Here is a 7272-nt window from a genome sequence, read left to right as displayed (position 1 = left end):
AGGGGGGTTTTCAGACCATGTGGCCCCTGCTCATACCCCCTAGGATGGGACACTCATTTTATCTTTCCAGGCTGCCAACCCTGCATAGGGTTGACGTCCCTGTTGGCTCAGATGGTAAAGAGTCTGTCTGGAGTGCAGGAGACCCAGGTTCGATCCCTGGGTCAGGAAGGTGCCCTGGAGAAGGGCATAGCAACCCACTCCAGTATTCTTGCCTGGGAAATCCTGTAGACGGAGGAGGCTGGCGGGCTACAGTCCATGGAGTCACAAAAGGTCGGACACGACTGAGTGACTCACACAAATGTGCATAGACGGTCCCTGCAGTTTCTCTTGCTCCCTGCTTCAGCACCCCTGCTCCTGGGGGTCCGAGGAGAGCCCATCAGAGTTTCCAGGTAGAAACGACCATGCCCTTGACCTCTCTCTAGTCATCTGCCCCAGCCCCACCCATCTGCAGGTAGATTCCTGAGAATTAACTCTGCTTTTTAAATGTCTCAGGATCTGTGTTCAGAATGCTCCTTGACAGAGCAGGACTGTCACCTCCTTTGTTCTAGACACTATGCTCCTAGTAACACAGCCCAGATCTCTCTGGTTTTTTAATTTCTCACACCCCTGGTGCTCTCTTCTGCTAACACACAGATCATCTTTCTTCCCTCCCCGAAGCTGAGTGTAATGAGCATCAGTGAGACAAGTCTGTGCTGAGCTGGGTGAGGCTCAGCTGGTTCCTCCAACGGACAGATAGGCACCAGGCTATCATATGGGCTGGACCCTATGTTGGACTGGAGGGAGTACTGGAAAGAGGAACTGATATGTCTTCCAAGGAAACTGAAAGGATCTTAGAGGTTTCTCTGTGGAAGGGGAGGCCTGTCCAGGCAGAGGGGATAGCCTGAGCAAAGACCAAGGGTCAAGAAAGTTCAGCAAGGAACAAGGAGCTGGTGTGACTGGACCCCTGGGCAGTAAGAGGCCTGAGAGCATGTCGGGCCTGGAACAGCAGCAGGAGTTGGCTGAACCTGAGGGCAGGGGGGACGTGAGAGGGATCTGGGTCTTATAGGAGACAGCACGAGGGAGAGGGAGGAGACCAGAGGCCAGGAGGAGGCTGCCGCCGGGGCCAGCCGGCTGGGGGTGGTGGGTTGGCCGTAGAGGAAGAGGCGGACAGGGGAAAGGGTTGTGTGGATAGGAGGTGACTCTGCAGTTAGCTTGAGCCACCCTCGGAGACATGGAGAGGCCAGAGGGGGTGATTTCTATAAGAAGAGCCCAGGGGGTGGAGGGGGGCCATGGGTCATCCTGACCCACACAGGAGAGCTCTCTGGAGGAGGTGTCTGGATTGTGGTGTGTTCAGACTGTGTGTATGTCGCTCAGTCATGTCCGACTCTTTGCAACCCCATGAACTGTAGCCCACCAGGCTCCTCTGCTCATGGAATTCTCCAGGCAAGCATACTGGAATGTGTTGCCATTCCCTTCTCCAGGGGATCTTCCCAACCCAGGGATGGAACCCAGGTTTCCTGCACTGTAGGCAGATTCTTTACCGTCTGAGCCACCAAGGAAGCCTGATACATAGGATTACACTATTGCAATGATTTTATGTTGTATTTTTAGCCATATACGTTTTGTTGGAGGCCTGGTTACAGACTAGGTGTTGTAAGAGACCACAGTCTTATAAATTAGACAAGATATAAGCAATGCATTTAGTGACACTGATAAAGACATAGAGCAGCAGGGAGGCACAGGGCACACACAAATCTGAAAACAAATTAAAACAGCGATTAGTCAGTTTAAGGGCAAGATTTTCCTTACCCTGGAAAACAGATCTAAACCAGTATTTTTAAAGATAGAAACCAGAAGATTATAACCACATGTACGAGTTCACTCAGTCCCCTATAACTCATCCTTTCTGTTAACAGCTTTATGAAGCCATCAGTTTTCCCATTAGAATTATTTGCACGGCTCCGAAAGTCCCTTTTATAAATCTTCTTAAAGGGGAGGCATTTTTGCAGAGGCATCAGAGTGAAACCATAGGTATCTAAAATGACAGAAAGACTTAAGAAGGCACATTTAAAGCAACCAGGTTACTGCTGATGCAGATATTCTAGAGATTATATGGAATTCTGATGTGTCCTGGTAAAGCGCTCAGTCATAATTCTAGTTATTATCTGAAAGTGCTATGCATCACAGCAGTAACCTGGTTCAGACTGTGGTGAGGTTTAGAAATGAGAGAGCCTCATTACCGTCCCCCCTCCCCGCCACTAAACATGCTGCTGCTGCTGCTGCTAAGTCACTTCAATCGTGTCCAACTCTGTGTGACCCCATAGACGGCAGTCCACCAGGCTCCCCCACCTCTGGGATTCTCCAGGCAAGAACACTGGAGTGGGTTGCCATTTCCTTCTCCAAAGCAGGAAAGTGAAAAGTGAAAGTGAAGTCGCATAGTCGTGTCCGACTCTTAGCGACCCCATGGACTGCAGCCCACCAGGCTTCTCCGTCCATGGGATTTTCCAGGCAAAAGTACTGGAGTGGGTTGCCATTGCCTTCTCCGCCCACTAAACATGAGCAGCCCTGAAAGAGGGGAGGAGAAGGGGGTGGGGGCAGGGGGAATCCCCTGGATTGCAGACACCTTGAGGCAGGGAGCTCCGAGGGGGGAGCCTCAGGCATTCCATTAAGAAAGACCCGTCAGCACCAGGTCCCTGGCCACATCCACAGTCATAACACCTCCATCAGCCCAAAGCAACCTGTGGACAGATGGGGCTAAAGGCTGGGCTGGGCCAACACTGGAAGAAAGGAATGGAGGACAAGTCTCTTATCCCTCCCTGAGACTCAGTTTTCCCTTCTGAGAAATGGGCTAAAGGGTCTCCTATGTCTTTCACCTATGACCTCTGGCTGCTCCATCTTCTCTGCCCTGGCCAGTGAGTGTAGGGCAGTCCCTGCCCAAGCAGGAGAGGGTCAGGAGAACTGTGGCTGGGGAGACTGCAGCAGCTATAATTAGCTGCCTGAGTCACCTCGTAAACCTGAGTTCTCACCTGCTGGACTCTCGAGGGCCTGGCCCTCCCTCTCTCAGGGATTGGGCTTCCTCACCTGGGAAGTGCCTCCCAAGCCCCAGCACTGACTAGAATGGCCTTTCCTGGGAGATGGTGCAGGCCCGGGGGCCACAGGGCCCACCCCCATCCAGGGCTTGCTGGCTTAGCCCCTATGAGACACCTGGGCCCCATCCCTCTCAGGCTCTGGGGCCTTCTCATCCCATCCTGAGCTCCCATCACACTGCTGCCCTGGAGTTCACATCCCCAGGGCCCGCTAGAGGTGTCAGGAGCCTCACCTCTGCCCTGGGCAGCTATGAGTGTCCGCCCTCCCTGAGCCCCCAAACCTCAGTGGAAGGTGCTCACTTCCATCAGAGCCTGTGCTCTCCCACACTCCCAGTGGCCAAGAGCTCACGTCCAACTTTGCCTCCCCGGCTAGAGGCCCAAGCTTTCTCCCAGTCCCAGCTGAGACCAATCAGCAAAGGGCAGGCATGGCCCAGAGGGAACCCTGAGGTCCTCGCTCTGGGCCCCCTGGGACCTTGGGGAGAACTCGATACCTGTGTGGCAAAGACTCATCTGGTGAAGTCCAGGTGTGGCAGTGGCTGCCTTATTCTCAGATCACCGCATGTCCGGGGCCCAGGGCCTACAGCAGAGGTGGTGAGAGGCTCTCATTGTAGTCAGAGGGATGGCTGGAATGAAGTGTCAGAGGCAGAACTGGCTGGGTCACCTGCCCTTGGTGCCAGGCAGGCCACGCCCACCAGCCACAGCTACAGCGCCTGCCCACCGCCCACGTGCGCTGCCTGAATCACCCCCACGCCCACAGGGCAGCCTCACCCCAGCCCAGGAGAAGACAGAGAGATGGCAGGTACCCAGACTAAGGGCCTGGTCCAACTCTTCTCTGGTATTTGATGCCTCACATCACGACCCTCATCACATTTACTTCCCAAGGATGCTATGAGAAGTCAGAGATCCTGCTGGTAGGAAGGCCAAATGAACTGAGTGCTCAGGGCCAACCCTGGGAGGCAAGGCCATCACCAAGGGTTGGCCCGTTGACCCCATAGTGGCCACCTCCGAGGCTTGGTTTCCATCCTTCAAAACCTGGGATCAAGTCCCCTTGGAGACAGAGGAAGTCTCCATTCAACGCTTCCCTGTGGAAATTATGCACCATAGACCTCGGTGTCAGACAGCTTCACCCCTAGACTCTATGACCTTGGGCAAGTCATTTCTCATGAAACTCCATCTCTTCATTGTGAAATGTGCATAATAAACTCACCTTGCAGAGGTACCACAGGGCTTACATGCAACAATACGTAGAAAGGTCTAGAACAAGGACCAGAGCACAGAAAGAACTCTATAAACAATGACAGCTATGAACTGTTATTGTTTTATCCTGCATTCAACTGCCAGGCCACCTGCTTCCAAGGCTGGAGCATCAGGGGAGATTCTGAGCCCTCCCTTCCTGCCCAGGCCACAGCTGTGAGGAGGGTGGAGCAGGGCTGGGGCAGGCCTGACAGTCTCTGCATCACTCAGGAATTACACACCTGTTCCCGCAAGCAAGACAGCACTGGGATGGAGCAGGAAGTCTCTGCTGACAAGGACAGCGCTGGGGACCCATGTGGGAGGGACTTCCTCGGGTGCTGTGGGGACAAGGCCCTCCATCTCTCATCAACACAACCTGCCAGGCCTGGGCCGGGGCAGGTCAAGCTTCTGACCATGGGACAGCAGGACCTGTGGCCAGTGAGGGGCAGAAAAGCTGGATCCATGGCTGACAAGCTTCAGATGTGGGTGAAGAGGGGGCCGCTTCTGCAGTTTAAGTCAAGGGGGCCCCAAAGCTTCCCAGGTGACCCAGTGGTAAAGAATCTGCCTACTAATGTAGGACACACAAAAGACACGGGTTTGCTTCCTGGGTCAGAAAATTCCCCCGGAGTAGGAAATGGCAACTGACTCCAATATTCTTGCCTGGAAAATTCCAAGGACAGAGGACTTGGTGAGCTACAGTCTAAGGGGTTACAAGGAGTCAGACACAACTGAGTACATGCGCACACACACGCATGCGCACACAACCCAAGCACATATCCCAACTTCATCACTCCCTGAAACTCCATTAAAGCCCCAGCTTAGATCAAACATAGTCTGTCCTCTATTACTCCAGTAATTGCCCCTCCTGACTCAGCCCCCACCCTTTTCAGCTTGCTCCTCCCTGACTGCCTCTGAGCCCTAAGGGTGAAGCTGTTGCTCAACTTGAGTATTTGCATTTTGCCACGTGTGTTAGCACATTTTCTCAAAGGCCAGACTGGCTAAAATGGCCCCTGTCTCCATCCCAAAGGCAAGCAGTATGCCCATCACGGAGAAAGGGGAGCCCCCCTCTGCTGTGTGTGGAATAGGGGCTGGTCTGCATTCAATCCCATTTAATCCAATACATCATGGGAACCCACACTGAAAGGCGAGGCAGGAAGCCAGGGCTCAGTGTAGGGTTCAGAAATGGGGAAAGTGGTCTCCACGCTCAAGGAGCTGTGAGCCACAAGGGAGCCAGGCTCGGGTAGAAAATCTAACCCTACCAAACAAGTTAGAGGACAAAGAGGACTCGGGCTACCCAGGAGAAGGAAGCGCCTCTAATGGAGGCTGGGGGACGGATTCAGTGAAGAATTTTTGGGTTGGACTTGGAAGGAGGGAGCGATAGGGACAGAGTAAAAGGACAAAGTAGGTGATTAAATCACTTCCCTGGTGGCACAGTGGTAAAGAATCTGCCTGCCAATGCAGGAGACTCGACAGACGTGGGTTCGATCCCTGGGTTGGGAAGATCCCCTGGAGGAGGACATGGCAGTCCCCTCCAGTATTCTTGCCTGGAAAATTCCGTGGACAAAGGAGCCTGGTGGGCTACAGTCCATGGGTTTGCAAAGAGTTGGACACAACCGCAACTGAGCACACACAGGTGATTAAATAGTTAATCCCACTAGGGGACTGTAGGTAGAAAAAATATGGGAGACCCCTATAAATGAATGATTACTCAAGAAAGGTTTGCTTAACCACAAAACCAAGCAGGCTTGCTTAGCAACAAAACCATGCAACAGAAGCGTGAGACAGGCCCCCATACAATTAAATAATGGTGGCATGAGCCCCACATCCTGCCCAGTGTACTCAGTAAGTTCATGATTCCTAGGATATGCTCTCTGTACACATAATCTGTGGGCCTAGCTTGACCATGTAGGAACAAGAAAATTCCCCTGCTCAACCTGGAGGAGGAGCTGATGATGGAAGCATGATGCCTACTCAAGAAAGACAAAGAGGTTCTTCTCCTCCTCCCTACTTTTCCTTCGATTATAAGACTGTAGCCCACTAAGTTCTCGGGGCATGGCATCTCTCAGAAGCCTCCTATGCTAATAAATCACTTCTTATCTATCACTGTGCCTCTAGCCGAATTCTTTTCTATGCTGAGACGTAAAGGACCATGGTACCGAAATGACACCTAATGATTTCTGAAGGACAGTCTAAACGGATAGAGTCATGGAACAGAGACTTGGAAGCAAGAGACTCGGGCACGTTGAAGGAGTGGTGACAACCTTGGGGAACGTCTAAACTCAGGGGGGTATCAGAGATGCTCTGCCAAGTCTGGCTTCAGCCGCTGAGTGGCCCCAGGGCACTGAGTCAGCCCTGACCTCTTGAGCAGGTCTCTTCCCCACATCTTCCAAGCCCTGCAGACATCAGGCCCAGGTTGTGGGCTCGCAAGTATCCCCTTCTCCAAGAAGGAGAAGAGAGAAGGGGAATCTCTGTGGGGTGGGTGCAGGCAGGGAGGGACAGACCTCTTAGCCTGTTCTGGGAGATTTCCCACTAGGTGTAGTGAGGAGGGAGGGGGGGACCAGGAGCCAAGCAGACCTCCATCAGCAGCCTCAGGCCTGAGTGGACCCACCTGAAGGTCAGTAGAGGGTCTGTCTGTGTCCTGGTGGCCACAACTGTCCCTGGGCTAGCAGAGCTGAGCAGCCTGCCCGTGAGGGATTCTGGGTGGTAGTGACTCACGCTACCTCCGAGTGATGGAGAGCAGGGGACATGGGAATAGAGAGAGATCAAGAAACAGACACAAAAAGATCAGGCTGGTTGCAGGTGTGTCCTCCTTTAAACAATGCAGGTTCACACAAAAGGCTGTAATCATTCATTTTACAAAAGAACATCCACAATATCCCTCTAGAACTAAGTCTGAAAGTTGATCCAATTTGCAGAAATTTAAAAACATCTGACATCTATGTGTTTTCTGAGGAAGGCCTACAAGTAAAGCAAG

This window comes from Oryx dammah, unplaced genomic scaffold (assembly GCF_014754425.2).
Source record: "Oryx dammah isolate SB20612 unplaced genomic scaffold, SCBI_Odam_1.1 HiC_scaffold_8, whole genome shotgun sequence".
Classification (NCBI taxonomy): Eukaryota; Metazoa; Chordata; class Mammalia; order Artiodactyla; family Bovidae; genus Oryx; species Oryx dammah.
Note: the sequence above shows the minus strand (reverse complement) of the source record.